Below are 19,376 nucleotides of genomic sequence, written 5' to 3'. Positions count from 1 at the left end.
ATAAATAAATGAATTTTAAAATATGAGAACGTATTCTGTGTTGGTCCTACAACATTACATTTGTGTGTTAGTTGCCGGATTCAACTATTCCAATGTTCTCCTGGCCAGCCTCCCATCCTCAATGAATTTTGAGCTTATCCAAAACTGTGTTGCACGTATCCCACTTGCAAGTCCCACTCGCCCATCACCCCTGCACAGCTTTCTGAAGGTCCCTCGCAGCCCTTTAAAGAGACCGCACACCAAAAAAAAATTAGGGGGAACATTGTCCAACACCTTGATTTTAAAATTCGCATCATCATGTTAAAATCCTTCCATGGCCTCACCCCTTCCTACCTGAACCCGGCAGTGTGAGTGCTTCTAACCCCAGAGGATGAGCCCTGTCTGTTCTCTGAAAGCAGTAGTGTTAGCACTGAGAGCTTTGCACCCTGGCTGTCAAATGAAAGGATCAAATTACACTTTACAAAGATCTTGATTACTCAGGCAGGCAGGATCTAATTACACATACCAGACAATCTGCTGGGTGTGTCTCGTCCTTCAGGGAACCAATCAGAAACCTAGGGCTGGATTTCCAGCTCATTTGCGCCTTGGTTGGCGCCCTAGCGGGGCCTTAAATGCTGTTTTTGGGCGTTATGCCAAGCGTCCAGGATTTACCGTCCAACCGGAAGATTTGGCTATTGGTTTGCACGGTGCAAACACTTATCGCCCAACCCTCCGTTTTTAGCGTGATGATGACGTCAATCGGCGTGCAATGCTGTGCTAGCATCCCACATGGAACATTCGCCTAAAAAAAAACAGGCGGTCCCAGGCAGGCAGGCGGTATTGGCAGCATTTTTAAATAGAGGGATGAGGTTCCTACATCGCAGGTTATATTGACCACAACGATTGCACACATAATGCTGTACGAAGCTCCAACTTGCAAACTTCACATTTATCTGCCATTACAAAGCCCGTACAACTTGAGTGAGAAAATTTAATGGAGGCATTATTAGTTCGCCAGTGTATCAAGCTCCATGCTATTGCCAGGCGGTGTCAAGCTAGAGGAAGGACTCTTGTACATGTCGGCCCACAGATGATGAGAGGCCTAAGACGTCTGGAGAGGAGAGGAGGGCTTACCCCTCACAGGTTTAAAGGTACCAGCGCTGAGACCTCCAGCTCTCTGAGGAGCAGGGTGTGAGAAGGCTGCGCTTCTGAAAGGAAGTGCTGGCAGAGATATTCCATCTCCTACAGGCAGATCGATGCCTGCAACACTCTGGAGGCAGCCTTCAATAGTCCCCTCAACAGGTATCCAAATTCACTGTGGTGTGCTGCATGTTGCACAGCTTGGCCATCATGAGGGGCCAGGCATTACCAGTGGGGATTGCATGCCACTTCAGGAGGAGGAGGATGACGACGAGGAGCCTGACGAGGCCCCCATTGGATAGCCACCCATCCACGGGGAGGCAAGGTGGAGATGTTGCCAGCCCAATACTCGCACGTCGCCAGCTCGTAATAAACCAGCTCTCCTAAATGGAGGAAACTGAGGGATGGAGCTAATACTGGACATGCTATAGGCTCGGGTCTTTGGTGTTGCAAGTTATAGCCCTCTCGTTAATCAATCCTCTATCCCATGCTAATATATTACCCAAACCCAATGAGCCGTGGTGCAGCAGGAAGGGATTCAAATTCCTGGGGAATTGGAACCGGTTCTGGGGGAGGTGGGACCAGTACAAACCGGACGGTCTGCACCTGGGCAGGACCGGAACCAATGTTCTAGGGGGAGTGTTTGCTAGTGCTGTTGGGGAGGAGTTAAACGAATATGGCAGGGGGATGGGAACCAATGCAGGGAGACAGAGGGAAACAAAATGGAGACAGAAGCAAAGGACAGAAAGGAGATGAGTAAAAGTGGAGGGCAGAGAAATCCAAGGCAAAAAACAAAAAGGGCCAATGTACAGCAAAATTCTAAAGGGTCAAAGTGTAACAAAAAGGCAAGCCTGAAAGCTCGGTGCCTCAATACAAGGAGTATTCGGAACCCAGGAGAGGGCTCTGAGCTAGTTAGAGTGGGTGAGAGCGCAGATGAACAGGACCCCAAGAAAGAATGCAAAAGGCAGGAGACAACAGAGCAGAGTAGCACTGGGGTAAGTGTAAACCACAAGGTGATAGGAAGGGACAATATGTATGAAGATAAAGGGGCTGCAGGAGGGGTCAAAACTAAAAATCATGGTTTAAAAGCTAGTATTAATACCTAAACGCACGCAGCATTCGAAATAAAGTAAATGTGCTTAAAGTAAATCATTACAAATGGGTATGATTTGGTGGCCATTACAGAAACATGGTTGCAGGGTGGCCAAGACTGGGAATTAAACATACAGGGGTATCTGACAATTCGGAAGGATAGACAAGGGAAAGGAGGTGGGGTAGCTCTGTTAATAAAGGATGATATCAGGGCAGTTGTGAGAGATGATATTGGCTCTAATGAACAAAATGTTGAATCATTGTGGGTGGAGATTAGAGATAGTAAGGGGAAAAAGTCACTGGTGGGCGTAGTTTATAGGCCCCCAAATAATAACTTCACGGTGGGGCGGACAATAATCAAGGGAATAATAGAGGCATGTGAAAAAGGAATGGCAGTAATCATGGGGGATTTTAACCTACATATCGATTGGTCAAATCAAATCGCACGGGGTAGCCTGGAGGAGGAATTCACAGAATGCATACGGGATTGTTTCTTAGAACAGTATGTTACAGAACCTACAAGGGAGCAAGCTATCTTAGATCTGGTCCTGTGTAATGAGACAGGAATAATAAACAATCTCCAAGTAAAAGATCCTCTCGGAATGAGTGATCACAGTATGGTTGAATTTGTAATACAGATTGAGGGTGAGGAAGTAGTGTCTCAAACGAGCATACTATGCTTAAACAAAGGGGTCTACAGTGGGATGAGGGTAGAGTTAGCTAAAGTAGACTGGGAACATAGGCTAAACGGTGGCACAATTGAGGAACATTGGAGGACTTTTAAGGAGCTCTTTCATAGTGCTCAACAAAAATATATTCCAGTGAAAAAGGGCGGTAAGAGAAGGGATAACCAGCCGTGGATAACCAAGGAAATAAAGGAGAGTATCAAATTAAAAACTAATGCGTATAAGGTGGCCAAGATTAGTGGGAAACTAGAAGATTGGGAAAATTTTAAACGACAGCAAAGTATAACTAAGAAAGCAATAAAGAAAGGAAAGATAGATTACGAAAGTAAACTTGCGCAAAACATAAAAACAGATAGTAAATGCTTTTACCGATAAATAAAAAGGAAAAGAGTGACTAAAGTAAATGTTGGTCCCTTAGAAAATGAGAAGGGGGATTTAGTAATGGGAAATGTGGAAATGGTTGAGACCTTAAACAATTATTTTGCTTCGGTCTTCACAGTGGAAGACACAAAAACCATGCCAAAAATTGCTGGTCACGGGAATGTGGGAAGGGAGGACCTTGAGACAATCACTATCACCAGGGAGGTAGTGCTGGACAGGCTAATGGGACTCAAGGTAGACAAGTCCCCTGGTCCTGATGAAATGCATCCCAGGGTATTAAAAGAGATGGCGGAAGTTATAGCAGATGCATTCGTTATAATCTACCAAAATTCTCTGGACTCTGGGGAGGTATCAGTGGATTGGAAAGCAGCTAATGTAACGCCTGTTTAAAAAAGGGGGCAGACAAAAAGGCAGGTAACTATAGGCCGGTTAGTTTAACATCTGTAGTGGGGAAAATGCTTGAAGATATCATTAAGGAAGAAATAGCGGGACATCTAGTTAGGAATAGTGCAATCAAGCAGACGCAACATGGATTCATGAAGGGGAAATCATGTTTAACTAATTTACTGGAATTCTTTGAGGATATAACGAGCATGGTGGATAGAGGTGTACCGATAGATGTGGTGTATTTAGATTTCCAAAAGGCATTCGATAAGGTGCCACACAAAAGGTTACTGCAGAAGATAAAGGTACGCGGAGTCAGCGGAAATGTATTAGCATGGATAGAGAATTGGCTGGCTAACAGAAAGCAGAGAGCTGGGATAAATGGGTCCTTTTCAGGTTGGAAATCGGTGGTTAATGGTGTGCCACAGGGATCGGTGCTGGGACCACAACTGTTTACAATATACATAGATGACCTGGAGGAGGGGACAGAGTGTAGTGTAACAAAATTTGCAGATGACACAAAGATTAGTGGGGAAGCGGGTTGTGTAGAGGACACAGAGAGACTGCAAAGAGATTTAGATAGGTTAAGCGAATGGGCTAAGGTTTGGCAGATGGAATACAATGTCGGAAAATGTGAGGTCATCCACACCTTGGGAAAAAAAAACAGTAAAAGGGAATATTATTTGAATGGGAAGAAATTACAACATGCTGCGGTGCAGAGGGACCTGGGGGTCCTTGTGCATGAATCCCAAAAAGTTAGTTTGCAGGTACAGCAGGTAATCAGGAAGGCGAATGGAATGTTGGCCTTCATTGCAAGAGGGATGGAGTACAAAAGCAGGGCGGTCCTGCTGCAACTGTACAGGGTATTGGTGAGGCCGCACCTGGAGTGCTGCGTGCAGTTTTGGTCACCTTTCTTAAGGAAGGATATACTAGCTTTGGAGGGGGTACAGAGACGATTCACTAGGCTGATTCCAGAGATGAGGGGGTTACCTTATGATGATAGATTGAGTAGACTGGGTCTTTACTCGTTGGAGTTCAGAAGGATGAGGGGTGATCTTCTAGAAACATTTAAAATAATGAAAGGGATAGACAAGATAGAGGCAGAGAGGTTGTTTCCACTAGTCGGGGAGACTAGAACTAGGGGCACAGCCTCAAAATACGGGGGAGCCAATTTAAAACCGAGTTGAGAAGGAATTTTTTCTCCCAGAGGGTTGTGAATCTGTGGAATTCTCTGCCTAGGGAAGCAGTTGAGGTTAGCTCATTGAATGTATTCAAATCATAGAGCGATAAATTTTTAACCAATAAGGGAATTAAGGGTTATGGGGAGCGGGCAGGTAAGTGGAGCTGAGTCCATGGCCAGATCAGCCATGATCTTTTTGAATGGCGGAGTAGGCTCGAGGGGCTAGATGGCCTACTCCTGTTCCTAATTCTTATGTTCTTATTATGTTATGCAAGTCCTTATCTTGCATAAAACCTTTATGTGGTATCTTATCCAATATACTACATACACTGGTTCCCCTTCATCTACTCTGCAAGTTACATCCTCAAAAAATTAAAATTTGTTAAACATAATTTCCCTTTCATAAAACAATATTGACTCTGCCTAATTATATGATGATTTAAGTGCCCTGCTCCAGTTTCCAGAATAATGGATTCCAGCATTTTCCTGATGACTGGTGTCAGACTAACTGGCCTATAGTTTCCTGTTTTCTCTCTCCCTCCTTTCTTGAAAAGCGGGGTTACATTAACAACCTTCCAATCCACTGTGACTCGTTCTAGAATCGAGGGAATAGGGAATCTAACCAATGAATCCACTATTTCTGCAGCCACCTCTTTTAGAACCTTAGGATCTAGGCCATCAGGTCCAGGGGATTTGTCGGCTTTTAGTTTCATTCGATTCTCTAATACTTTTTCTCGACTGATATTAATTACTTTCTAAGTACCTCATTCTCAGTAGCCCCTTGGTTCCCCACTAATTTTGGCACGCCTTTTGTGTTTTCCACTGTGAAGACAAATACAAAATATTTGTTTAAGCTCTGCCATTTCCTTATTTGCCATTATAAATTCTCCTGCCTCAGCCTCTCGGGTACCAACTCTCTACTCTCTTCCTTTTGACATACTTGTAGAAGCTCTTACAATCTGTTTTTATATTTCTTGCTCATATTCTATTTTCTCCCTTATCATCAATTTTTTGGTCATCCTTTGACATAGAGAACGCAGAGTGGATCGCAAGCAGAGTGGAGGAATTTGGTGTGAGTAGGAATTAGGTGGAGAGGAGAAAAGCGGGCGAGATGCCCAACTGAAAAGGAGGAGTGGAGCCACAAGAGCAGACCTGCGGGAGAGCAAGAGGAGCAGCTACAGATAAAGGTAGGCCCAAGAGCCCAGAGGGAGCGTATCAGGGAGCGAGGTAAATGATGTCAGTGGAAGGAAAAGAGCTGATTGGTTAGTAGCTGGTAGCACAGAAATAAACTTAATAGTCTATTAAGTAGAGGCGGGGCAGGGCAGGGCACCTCAGTCCCATGGACCTATATGGTGCAGGGTGGGAGGAAAGAGGAGGAAGATCGGGAAAGCAATAATGATAGGAGATTCGAATGTTAGGGGAACCGACAGGCCGCAGACGTGATTCCAGGATGATACGTTGCCTCCATAGTGCAGGGTCAAAGATGTCACAGAGTGGCTGCAGAACATTCTGAGGGGGGCGAGCGAACAGACAGAGGTCGTGGTCCATATTGGTCTCAACGACATAGGCAGAAAGCGGGATGAGGTCCTGCATGCAGATTTTAGGAAGCTAGGAAAGAGTTTAAAAAGCAGGATCTCAAAAGGTAGTAATCTGCGGATTATTCCCGATGTTACGAGCTAGTGAGTATAGAAATAGGAAGATAGAGCAAATGAATGCGTGGCTGGAAAGATGGTGCAGGAGGGAAGGCTTTAGATTTTTGGGACATTGGGGAGGTGGGACCTGTACAGGCTGGACGGGTTGCACCTCAACAGAGTTGGAACCAATGTCTCATTGGGGGCGGCGGGGGACTTGCTAGTGCTGTTGGGGAAGGTTTAAACTAATTTGACTGGGGAATGGGCATTAGGATGTAGTATTAGAAATGAAAACAGATAGCACTAGAGTAAGAAATAGTACGGTATTAGGTAGAGTCAGACTAAGAGAGAATACAAGAAGGTCTAAGATAGGTTTACAGTGCATGTGTGTGAATGCACAAAGTGTGATAAATATGAAAATAAGATTGGTGAGCTACAGGTGCAAATAGACGCATGAGAATATGATGTTGTGGCAATAACGGAGACCTGGCTCAAAAAAGGGCGGGTTTGGGTACTAAATAGTGTTTAGGAAAGACAAGGAAGGAAAGAAAGAAGGTGGGGTTCCTGGATACAAGGTGTTTAGGAAAGATAAGGAAGGAAAGAAAGGAGGTGGGGTGACAGTATTCATTAGGGAGAGATTCAGTGCTGGAGAGAGGGGATGTCCTGGAGGGATCAAGGACAGAATCTATTTGGTTAGAGTTGAGAAACAACAGAGCTGCCATTACACCACTAGGCATATTCTATATGCCGCCAACTCGTGGGGAAGATACGGAGGAGCAAAATTTGAAGGGAAATTATAGAGACGTGCAAGAATTAGAGTAGTAATAATGGGGGACTTCAACTATCCTAATGTAGACTGGGATAGTAATAGTGCAGAGAGCGGGAAGAAGTTCTGAAATGTGTTCAGGAGAACTTTCTTGATCAGTACATTTCCGGCCCAATGAGGAAGGAGGTCTAGCTGGATCTGTTCTGGGGATTGAGGTGAGTCAACATTTAGGGAACAGTGATCACAGTATCATAAGATTTAGATCAGCTACAGAAAAGGATAGGGAGCAATCTAGAGTAAAGATACTAAATTGGAGGAAAGCCAATATCAATGGGTTGAGAATGGATCTGGCCTGGGTAAATTGGAATCAAAGATTAGCAGGCAAAACTGTAGTCGAACAATGGGCTGCCTTTAAAGAACAGATAGTTCAGGTAGTCAAGTTACATTCCCACGAAAGAGAAAGATAGGGCAACTAAAGCCAGAGCTCCCTGGATTATGAAAGAGATAGAGAGTAAGATGAAGCAGAAAAAGAGCGCGTATGAAAGATGTCAGGTTGAGAATACAAGTGAGAATGAGACTCAATATCGAGTATCCAGAGGGAATGTGAAAAAGAAAATAAGAGGGGTAAAAGAGAGAGTATGAGAATAATTGGCAGCTAACATAAAAAGGAATCCAAAAGTCTTCTATCGGCATATAAATAATAAATGGGTAGTAAGAGGAGGGATCAAAAAGGAGACCTACGCATGGAGGCAGAGGGCATGGCTGAGGTACTAAATGAGTACTCTGCATCTGTCTTCACCAAGGAGGAAGATACTGCCAAAATAGTGACAGAGGAGGTAGTGGAGATACTGGATGAGATAAAAATTGATAAAGAGGAGGTACTGTAAAGGCTGTCAGTACTTAAAAGTTGATAAGTCACCAGGGATACATCCTAGGATGCCGAGGAAAATTGCGGAGGTATTGACCATAATCTTTCAGTCATCCTTCGATAAGGGGGTGGTGCCAGAGGGCTGGAGAACTGCAAATGTTACACCCTTGTTCAAAAAAGGGTGCAAGGATAAACCCAGCAACTACCAAGCCAGTTAGTTTAACCTCGGTAGTCATCATCATCATCATAGACAGTCCCTCGGAATCGCTTCCACTCTAAAAAATGAGTCCTTAGGTGGCTGAACAGTCCAATACGAGAACCACAGTCCCGGTCACAGGTGGGACAGATAGTCGTTGAGGGAAAGGGTGGGTGGGACTGGTTTGCCGCACACTCTTTCCGCTGCCTGCTCTCGGTAGTAGGGCAGCTTTCAGAAACGATAATAAGGGACAAAATTAAGAGTCACTTGGACAAGTGTGGATTAATTAAGGAAAGCCTGCACGGATTTGTTAAAGGTAAATCGTGTTTAACTAACTTGATCGAATTTTTTGATGAGGTAACAGCGAGGGTTGATGAGGCCAATTCGGTTGACGTGGTGTACATGGATTTCCAAAAGGCATCTGATAAAGTGCCATGACTTGCCAGCAAAGTTGAAGCCCATGGAATAAAAAGGGACAGTGGCAGCATGGATACAAAATTGGCTATGTGACAGGAAACAGAGAGCAGTGGTGAATGGTTGTTTATCGGACTGGAGGAAGGTAGACAGTGGTGTTCCCCAAGGGTCGGTTCTAGGACCACTGCTTCTTGATATATAGTAATGATATATATTAGACTATATATTAGACTTGGGTGTACAGGGCACAATTTCAAAATTTGCAGTTGACACAAAACTAGGAATCACTGTGAACAGTGAGGAGGATAGCAATAGACTTCAAGAGGACAAACAGGCTGGTGGAATGGGTGGACAGGTGGCAGATGAAATTGAATGCAGAAAAGTGCGAAGAGATGGGTCGTAAATTGCAGCCTCTCCGGGTTATGATGTGCACACATGCCCGAAGAGGCCCCACAAGTTATGGGTTTAGGCATGCACTATGCAAGCGCCTAAACCCGGCACTTGCGATCTGTCAAAATTTCTTTTGACAGATCATACAAATGCGAAGGTAAAGGGCCTCCACGGGCAGAGAGTTGCCCATCTCCTAGAGTTTTCAAAAATAGAAAAAAAATATTAATGACTAATTTTTATATTAAAAACCCTGTCCATTAAGGTAAGTTTATTTTTAACACCATTAAACATATTTAAAAAATATCAAAACATTTTTTTTTCTAAAACATTCAATTTCTATTAATTTTAAGTAAGTGAGGTATTTTTTTTAAATTTATGTAAAGTGCTTTCTTTGTTTTGGGGGTATTCCCATTCATAGTATAGTACAGGTAGTTCATTCAAAATCCGGAAACCTTGGGACCGAGGCCATTCCAGATTTTGGGTATTTCCGGATTTCGGAACTCTATCCTGAATCCGGAAATGCCCGGGCCGAGGTTCGGGTATTTTGGAACGTCTTTCAGACGGCCCAGCAGGGGAGGCCAGTCTGCAGTCTGGCAGCCCAGCAGGGAAGGTTCGGCTGCGGAGCTGGGGGGGGGGGGGGGGGGGGGGAAGAACGGCGGAGATCCGGATTTCGGAACATTTTCCTGATTCTGGACAACCCTGCCACGGATCGGCCTGGAGACCTGATTCCGGAACATTCCAAATTTCGGAACTCCTGATTTCGGATGCTCAACCTGTAATGGCAGCTCCTTACAAATGGAGCTCCCATTAGTTTCAATGAGAAAATATTTCATTCGATTGGTGGTACTGTGAATGTTTAAAAATGTATAGAGACATTGAAGTTGAGAACGTGGGAATTGTATAGGGACAGTATAAGCTAACAAAGAATTCATGGAGGAATAGCCATGACATCTCAGACTCGAGACTGCGAAATGTTACAACACTAACACATATTGAAACAAAACCCACAGCTTGCAGAAAAACCTCAAGGTCTTATTAAATCATGTTATTAACCTGAAACATTAACAGAAGGTCTTTGTTTAAAATCAGACCATACTTAGGTCGGCTTATGAGTGGACAAAGGGAAAGAGGGATCAAAAGGGATAGGCTGAACTAGGATGTCACTCTAGCCCTATCTTGTTATCTTTTGCCGAAAATGTATAACCGTCGTGCCTTTACAATGTAACGTCACTTTTTCCGTAGGAAGTGGGTGCGTTCTATCAGAGTGCATTCCTTCTGTCTGATAAGGTCCCCGATCGGGATTTGCTTTTTAAATAAAAGCTTGCTTTGTTTAAAGCACAAACGGTATTCGTTTCAGTAATTTTGCTGAACCAGATCGAGGTAAAAGAATCCAGAAATCAACAGTACGGCCCACGCGATCCCAGGATGAGCTTGCGCTCCTGGGATGCGTGGACTTCTGCACTGGGCTGCGCAACTAGGCCGCGGAGCAGAAGTGTTTGTTCCTCCGGGACCACCAGGTATTTTCGTAATTTTTTTTGTGGTTGGAGGCACACGCCCGCGGGAAGCCTCCGACCGCAATTTCTGGGTTGATACAGTTCAGTTGGAAAACATAGAAAATAGGTGCAGCATTAGGCCATTCGGCCCTTCGAACCTGCACCGCCATTCAATGAGTTCATGGCTGAACATGCAACCTCAGTACCCCATTCCTGCTTTCTCGCCATACCCCTTGATCCCCCTAGTAGTAAGGACTACATCGAACTCCTTTTTGAATATATTTAGTGAATTGGCCTCAACAACTTTGGTGCTCTAGGTGAGGCCAGAAAGAGAGCTAATATAAACTAAAAGGTACAATTCTAAAGGGGGTGCAGGAAGAGAGACAGACCTGGGGGTATATGTGCACAAATCGTTGAAGGTGGCAGGGCAGGTGGAGAAAGTGGTTAAAAAAAGCATACGGGATCCTGGCTTCATAAATAAAGGTATCGAGTACAAAAGCAAGGAAGTTATGATGAAACTTTATAAAACACTGGTTTGACCTCAACTGAAGTATTCTGTCCCGCACTTTAGGAAGGATGTGAAGGCCTTGGATAGGGTACAGAAAAGATTTACGAGAATGGTTCCAGGAATGGTTACGTGGATAGACTGGAGAAGCTGGGGTTGGTGGTAAAAACAGAGAGACAGACTATTATCTGAATGGTGACAGATTAGGAAAAGGGAAGGTGCAACGAGACCTGGGTGTCATGGTACATCAGTCATTGAAGGTTGGCATGCAGGTACAGCAGGCGGTTAAGAAAGCAAATGGCATGTTGGCCTTCATAGCGAGGGGATTTGAGTACAGGGGCAGGGAGGTGTTGCTACAGTTGTACAGGGCCTTGGTGAGGCCACACCTGGAGTATTGTGTACAGTTTTGGTCTCCTAACTGAGGAAGGACATTCTTGCTATTGAGGGAGTGCAGCGAAGGTTCACCAGACTGATTCCCGGGATGGCGGGACTGACCTATCAAGAAAGACTGGATCAAATGGGCTTGTATTCACTGGAGTTCAGAAGAATGAGAGGGGACCTCATAGAAACGTTTAAAATTCTGACGGGGTTAGACAGGTTAGATGCAGGAAGAATGTTCCCAATGTTGGGGAAGTCCAGAACCAGGGGACACAGTCTAAGGATAAGGGGTAAGCCATTTAGGACCAAGATGAGGAGGAATTTCTTCACCCAGAGAGTGGTGAACCTGTGGAATTCTCTACCACAGAAAGTTGTTGAGGCCAATTCACTAAATATATTCAAAAAGGAGTTAGATGAAGTCCTTACTACTAGGGGAATCAAGGTGTATGGTGAGAAAGCAGGAATGGGGTACTGAAGTTGCATGTTCAGCCATGAACTCATTGAATGGCGGTGCAGGCTAGAAGGGCCGAATGGCCTACTCCTGCACCTATTTTCTATGTTTCTATGTTTCTATGTTCTCCTCAGAGCCGAGAAGGTTGCGGAGATTTGAGAGAGGTGTTCAAAATCATGAGGGATCTAGACAGAGTAGATAGAAACGGTTCCCACTGGCAGAAGTGTCGAGAACCAGCGAACGCAGATTTAAGGTGATTGGCAGAAGAACCAAAGGCGACAGGAGGAAAATCTTTTTTACGCAGCAAGTGGTTAAGATTTGGAATGCACTGCCTGAAAGAGTGGTAGAGGCAGATACTTTTGTGGTTTTCAAAAGGGAGTTGGATAAGTACCTGAAGGAAAAATAATTACAGGGCTACGGGGAAAGGGCAGTGGAGTGGGACGAGCTGAATGAAATGTTCTTGCAGAGAGCCGGCCTGGGCTCAATGGGCCGAATGGCCTCCTTCTGTGTTGTAACCATTCTATGATTTTTTTGCTGGTTTCTAAAGCTCACCCAATCTTCAGGCTTACTAATATTCGTCACAACATTACAAGCCTCTTCTTTTAAACTAATACTATCCTTAACTTCTTTAGTTAGCCATGGATGGATCACTTTCTCAATGGAATATATATTCATAATACGACAGAACATTTGGGTGAGGCACTGGAGGAATGCAATAATTATATGCAGCATACTTAGTACTTTCCAGCCAGGTTGGGGATAAAAAGAAGAAACCTGGGGGGAAGAAAATCTAATTCGTGTAAAATCTGCTACAGGCACACCATAGTCAGAAAACTGAGTGATCTGCTACAGCTTTTTAGGCAATTGTCTGAATACAAACTATATGGTGCAGATCAGAAAGTGAAATTGAAGCTTTATTAGAAAAAACAACCACTAATACACATTATAAAAACCCATAAAATTTTACCCTGTATTATTTTTTCTTTAACCAAATTGATTGCAAGTATTCTGTTGAAAAAAAGAGCCATTGGACAATTTAAAAGGTACGGCACTGTAACTTTTTTTTAAAGTTAGATTTAATAATGTCCATTTTAAATTTATAATAAGGCAGTTTTGAAATTATAACTAAGTGACAGTTTGAGAATTTCAATTTGGTTTAAATAAAAAGCTGGAAATAAAGAGCTTGTATCAGTAAAAGTGACCATTAAACTATCAGATCATCACAAAAATCCAATTAGTTCACTAATGTCCTTTAGCAGAACCTGCTGTCCTTACCTGGTCTGACCTATGTGACTCCAGTTTCACACCAACATGGTTGACTCTTAACTGCCCTCTGAAATGGCCTAGCGAGCTATGCAACTGTGTCAAAAAACAGTTTCAGCGATTCAAGAAGGTAGCCCACCACTGCCTCCTCAGGGCAACCAAGGTATAGGCAATAAAATGTGGGCCTTTCCAGCAATGCCCACATCCTGAGATTTATTTATTTTTTTGATTACCAGTGGTTTTCCTTACTTTCCCATATTTAGTAAGAACATTTCAGAAAGGCAATAAAGAAAATATCAGATTAGACCAGCAAATTGCATATTTGTTATAGAAACTCTATTCTCTTTGTAAATAGAATGGAATATAATGAAGTTACACACATTAGGCTTGCTCCTCTGAGAATGACAGGAAACTAATGCCAGATTTTCTGGTAGTCTTAAACAAGTGGAATGTAAAACTAAAGGTGAAAATAATTGACACCAATAACAATCTGCAATACCTGTACTTATTGGAAAAAAAATTTATACCCCCAAAAATCTTAATTTGAAGGTTACTGCACAAGATAAAAAGTTCACGGGGTTGGGGGTAATATATTAGCATGGATAGAGGATTGACTAACTAACAGAGAGTCAGGATAAATGGTTCATTCTCTGGTTGGCAACCAATAATTAGTGGGGTGCAGCAGGGATCAGTGCCGGGACCCCAACTATTTACAATCTAATATTAACGACTGGGAATAAGGGCCAAGTTTGTTGACGATACAAAGATGGGAGGAAAAGCAATGTGTGAGGACACACAAAATGTGCAAAAGGACATAGACAGGCTAAGTGAGTGGGCAAAAATTTGGCAGATGGAGTATAATGTTGGAAAGTGTGAGGTTATGTACTTTGGCAGAAAAAAATCAAAGAGCAAGTTATTATTTAAATGGAGAAAGATTGCAAAGTGCCACAGTACAGCAGGACCTGGGGATACTTGTGCATGAAACACAAAAGGTTAGTATGCAGGTACAGCAAGTGATCGGAAGGCCAATGGTATCTTGGCCTTTATTGCAAAGGGGATGGAGTATAAAAGCAGGGAAGTCTGACTACATCTATATAAGGTATTGGTGAGGCCACACCTAGAATACTGCGTGCAGTTTTGGTTTCCATATTTACAAAAGGATATACTTACTTTGGAGACAGTTCAGAGAAGGTTCACTAGGTTGATTCCAGGGATGAGGGGGTTGACTTATGAGGAAAGGTTGAGTAGGTTGGGCCTTTACTCATTGGAATTCAGAAGAATGAGAGATGATCTTATCGAAATGTATAAGATTATGAGAGGGCTTGACAAGGTGGATGCAGAGAGGATGTTTCCACTGATGGGGGAGACTAGAACTAGAGGGCATGATCTTAGAATAAGGGGCCGCCCACTTCTCTCAGAGGGTTGTAAATCTGTGGAATTCACTGCCTCAGAGAGCTGTGGAAGCTGGGACATTGAATAAATTTAAGACAGAAATAGACAGTTTCTTAAACGATAAGGGGTTATGGGGAGCGGGCGGGGAAGTGGAGCTGAGTCCATGATCAGATCAGCCATGATCTTACTGAATGGTGGAGCAGGTTCAGGGGCCGTATGGCCTACTCCTGTTCCTATTTCTTATGTTCTTGTTCTTAATTGTCTGCAACACCAGAAGGAACAAATTAATACAAGTGTTCAAAAATGCATACATTTTTTGGTAAGCAAAGTTATCTTTATCCCTTAACTGTAAAAGTTAATGCCGCAAGTCTATTAAAACAAAAAATAAAACAGAAAAAATATCACTTTGCTTTGCTAGAGCATTCTAAATTTGAAACATTACATCAAACCAATAGGCTGAGCAAAACAAAGTCTGTTCATTTTCCTGCCTAATCTGAAATTAAATACAGTACTTAAATGTGTGTGTATTAGGTCCTACAACAACAACTTGCATTTATATAGCACCTTTAACATAGTAAAACATCCCAAGGCACTTCACAGGAGCAAAAAATAAATGTTGACACCGAGTCACATAAGGAGGTATTAGGACTGAAGCTTGATCAAAGAGCTAGGTTTTAAGTGTTGCCTTAAAGGAGAGAGAGGTAGAGAGGCAGGGGGGTGTAGGGAGGAAATTCTAGAGCTTAGGCCTAGGCAGTTGAAGTCACGGTCGCCAATGATGAAGCGATTAATATTGGGGATGCACAAGAGACCAGAATTGGAGGAGCGCAGAGATCGTGAAGGGTTGTTGGGCTGGAGGAGGTTACAGAGATAGCAGGGGTGAGGCCATGGAGGGATTTGGATACAAGGATGAGAATTTTAAAATTGAGGCGTTGCCAGAGCCAATATAGGTCAGCGAGCACAGAGGTGATGGGTGAACAAGACTTGGTATGAGTTAGGATATGGGCAGCAGAGTTTTGGATGAGCTCAACTTTACGGAGGGTTATAGGTGGGAGGCCGGCAGGAGATCATTGGAATGGTCAAGTTGAGAGGTAACAAACGCAGGGATGATATTTTCAGCAGCAGATGAGCTGAGGTGGGATGGAAATGGGCAATGTTACAGAGGTGAAAGTAGGCGGGCTTTGTGATGGAGCTGATGGATCGGTGGTCAGAAGCTCATCTCAACTGCCTGAGATCCCTCTTATTCATCGGAAAAATACACCCATATCTTACTTGCGAGCAAAAGAGTAAATCAATTAAAAAAAAATTGGGATCATCATCTCAGCATTTCTAAGAAAACATGATGTTCACCAAGTAGCAGACTGCTTTTGGGAGCCCAGTTTGAGTGGCAAAGCATCCTTACTTTCTTTTGCACACCCGCAACTCCACTTTTTAACTTCAGTTAAGAATTAACCCAAGAAAGAACAAGAAGTTCAATTTGTCCACAGCAATACATAGCGTACTTATACCAGATGGAAAAGGCTCAACCTAGCCAAATTTTACAGTATTTTAGTATAATTTGAAGATCTCTTGTAGCCTTGCTCACGGTGAGCCAGAAATTATACCGCTGCAGGGAGGGGCATACTGGGGTGGAGATGTAATACAATTTGTTTATAGATGTAGAAGGTGAGGTAGGCAAGGCCATCGAAAAGATTTGGAAAGAAATTTGACAGGGAGCTGCACAAAGACAATGAAGGAAGTGGTTTAAATATTTTTCTGCCCCACAGGTTCCTGGAGAATATACGCCAATAAGCACTGTGTGCATTGAACATAGTAAATGCAATTTTTTTTTATATGCCCCAGCAGATTTCTCATGATGTTGCTCCCAGTGAGGTGGAAGATGTGCAGTTTTTAATAATAGGGGTGTTCATGAGACACCTGTCATTTAAGGACAATGGTGGGGTGGAGGGGGCAAAGTGGTTTAGCAGCTCTGATGGGCTTGGAGTTTAGCAGCACAGAAGGGGTTCTCGGGTCCAGCATTACTATGGTGCAGTTGCTGAGGTTTCAGCAGCACTAAGGGAGGAGATCATACATTTTGCCAGCAATACAATTGGGAGTCTGAGGCTTTATACAGAGGGAGGAGTGGTTCTTGATTTTGGCAGCTCTGGGGTGGGAGTCTTGAAGATTGGTAATACTCATGGGTGTCCTGGGATCTCTGATGACTTACTGGGGTCCTGGGTTTTGGCAACACTAAGAAGGAATCTGGACTTTGCCAGATCTAGAGCATGAAATGTGGGGTTTGACAATCTAGATGGAGTTTTGCAAGACCGGGGACAAGATAGTACTGGGTATAGCAGCATATGTGGTGGGTCAGCAGTCAAAGGGCTGCCTGGGTTGGAGCACCTCATAGGTGGCACCTGGGCTGTAACAGCACTTAACAGGGTGGTCTTATAATCTAGCAGGGTTGGGGAGCGTTTTGGGAGCTCACATAACTGAGGATAGAGATTCCAAAAGGAAGAAATTCCCTAGCGCCCCGATTTGGGGCAGTAACCTGCTCGGGCGCGACTTCCTGTGCCCCGCGGAAGTTCCGCCCCAGCCACGAAATTGCCCTTACCTCCCCTCAGAGGAAGTGGAGCACAATCTCGTGCGCTCCACTTCCTCTTGGAGCCTGTCCAGCGGCGCAAATGGGCCGCGATCGGCAGCGCTATACAGATGCTCTGCGTAGCACTGACACGTTTCAACGCCTCTCCCTTTCGCTTAACGGGGAGGGCCGCTGCGCACTCTGCATGGCCTCCACTAGTCACCAGGGCAGCACGGTACTGAAGCCGCAGCCCGGCACCCAAAATGGAGTGCTGGGCTGCACGATGGTGGCCCGGACCACACAAGAGGCCAAGAATCCAGGCCGACTGGTGAGTCCGCAAAACCAAGATGAAAGCGTGGTGCGCTCGCGATCTCCCCTCAGTGCCAGCCTCACAGGATAATATCCGCTGTGGGGCAGAAAGGGGTCGTCGTGCATGGCGATGATATCATCGGCGGTTATGCAGCGGCCTGGCGCTACTGTGGCAGCACCTCCGCTCACTCCCGTGCAATTTCGCAGGAGCCGGTACCACTCCCCCGGGCGAAGTGTTTTGTGCCCCGTTAGTGCCCCCAGAGGCGCTAACGGGGGTAACAACAAGGGGCAATTTCGACCCCCAAGTATCTAGCAACAACGGGGAGGGGGTCCAAGAATCCGTGAGAGCTGGCAAGGAAAGTTGAAAAGAAACCGACTTTGAGTCTGCCAGCAATTTGGGGGAGGGAGGAAAAAATGTCCTAGAATCTGGCAGCACAAAGCTAAGCAGGATAAGCCAGGCACTGAATCACTTCCTTCCCTGGGCAAAAGCTTCTATAGATATGTGAAGAGAAAAGGATTAGTGAAGACTAATGTAGGTCCCTTGCAGTCAAAATCAGGTGAATTTATAATGGGGAACAAGGAAATGGCAGACCAATTGAACAAATACTTTGGTTCTGTCTTCACTAAGGAAGACACAAATAACCTCCCAAAAATATTAGGGGATCGAGGGTCTAGCAAGAAGGACGAACTGAGGGAACTGAGGGAAATTATTATTAGTCAGGAAATGGTGTTAGGGAAATTGATGGGATTGAAGGCCCTGATAGTCTGCATCCCAGAGTACTTAAGGAAGTGGCCCTAGAAATAGTAGATGCATTGGTGGTCATTTTTCAACATTCCCTAGACTTTGGATCAGTTCCTATAGATTGGAGGGTAGCTAATGTATCCCCACTTTTTAAAAAAGGAGAGAGAAAACAGGGAATTATAGACCGGTTAGCCTGACATTGGTAGTGGGGAAAATGCTGGAATCAATTATTAAAGATGTAATAGCAGTGCATTTAGAAAGCAGTGACAGGATCGGTCCAAGTCAACATGAATTTATGAAAGGGAAATCATGCTTGACAAATCTTCTAGAATTTTTTGAGGCTGTAATTAGTAGAGTGGACAAATGAGAACCAGTGGATGTGGTGTATTTGGACTTTCAAAGGGCTTTTGACTAGTGGGGTACCGCAAGGTTCAGTGTTGGGACCCCAGCTATTTACAATATATATTAATGATTTAGATGAAGGAATTGAATGTAGTATCTCCAAGTTTGCAGATGACACTAAGCTGGGTGGCAGTGTGAGCTGTGAGGAGGATGCTAAGCGGCTGCAGGGGGACTTGGACAGGTTAGGTGAGTGGGCAAATGCATGGCAGAGGCAGTATAATGTGGATAAATGTGAGGTTATCCACTTTAGTGGTAAAAACAGAAAGGCAGGTTATCTGAATGGTGACAGATTAGGAAAAGGGGAGCTGCAACGAGACCTGGGCGTCATGGTACATCAGTCATTGAAGGTAGGCATGCAGGTACAGCCAGCAGTAAAGAAAGCAAATGGCATGCTGGCCTTCATAGCGAGGGGATTTGAGTATAGGAGCAGGGAAGTCTTGCTGCAGTTGTATAGGGCCTTGGTGAGACCACATCTTGAGTATTGTGTGCAGTTTTGGTCTCCTAATCTGAGGAAGGATGTTCTTGCTATTGAGGGAGTGCAGCGAAGGTTCACCAGATTGATTCCCGGGATGGCAGGACTAACATATGAAGAAAGACTGGATTCGACTCGGCTTATATTCACTGGAATTTAGAAGAATGAGAGGGGATCTCATTGAAGCATTTTAAATTCCGACTGGATTGGACAGGTTAGATGCAGGAAGAATGTTTCCGATGTTGGGAAAGTCCAGAACCAGGGATCACAGTCTAAGTATAAGGGGTAAGCCATATAGGACTGAG

The 19,376-nt window shown here is 44.2% G+C and overlaps 1 protein-coding gene across 3 annotated transcripts in view; it reads right to left on the bottom strand.

The window, feature by feature from the left end:
* slc39a10 (solute carrier family 39 member 10) overlaps nt 1-19,376 on the bottom strand; it is a 166,224-nt gene that overhangs the window by 126,864 nt on the left and 19,984 nt on the right. The window lies entirely within an intron of this gene.

This window comes from Pristiophorus japonicus, chromosome 3, assembly GCF_044704955.1.
Source record: "Pristiophorus japonicus isolate sPriJap1 chromosome 3, sPriJap1.hap1, whole genome shotgun sequence".
In the NCBI taxonomy this organism is placed as follows: domain Eukaryota; kingdom Metazoa; phylum Chordata; class Chondrichthyes; family Pristiophoridae; genus Pristiophorus; species Pristiophorus japonicus.
Note: the sequence above shows the minus strand (reverse complement) of the source record. Positions and strands in the feature narration are given on the sequence as shown.